This window comes from Panthera uncia, assembly GCF_023721935.1.
Source record: "Panthera uncia isolate 11264 chromosome A1 unlocalized genomic scaffold, Puncia_PCG_1.0 HiC_scaffold_17, whole genome shotgun sequence".
In the NCBI taxonomy this organism is placed as follows: domain Eukaryota; kingdom Metazoa; phylum Chordata; class Mammalia; order Carnivora; family Felidae; genus Panthera; species Panthera uncia.
The window spans coordinates 122,098,829-122,099,244 of NW_026057577.1; positions in this window are offsets into that span (position 1 = coordinate 122,098,829).

Consider the following 416-nt stretch of genomic DNA (forward strand, 5'->3'; position numbering starts at 1 on the left):
GCAATCGCTCCTCCTCCCCTCCCCCCCCGCCACCCTCGCGGAGGCACAGAAGCCGGTTTTCGTGTGTTTTCACACGGGAGGCTAAAGCACGGCCCCACATTTTCCAGTCCTCAACGCAACGTTAGCAAGGCGCACTGACAGCGTTTCGGGAGCCACTCTCCTTCCCGCAGGGCCGCCGCACGCTCGGCCGGCCTTCTGTGGGGATTTGCACGGCCCCGTCCGCTTCGCTCTCGCTGGCTCCTCCATGACCTTCCGAGATTGGCCCCGGGACAGGACTCTCCGCGGAAGCACCACCCTCGGCGCTCCGACCCCGCGCGCGGCCGCGCTCCTGCGACTCCCAGAGGCGGCCCCTCGGGCGAGGGCTGGACGCGCGCGGCCGGGCCAGGGGGCGGGGACGGCGGGGGCGCGCGGGCGGT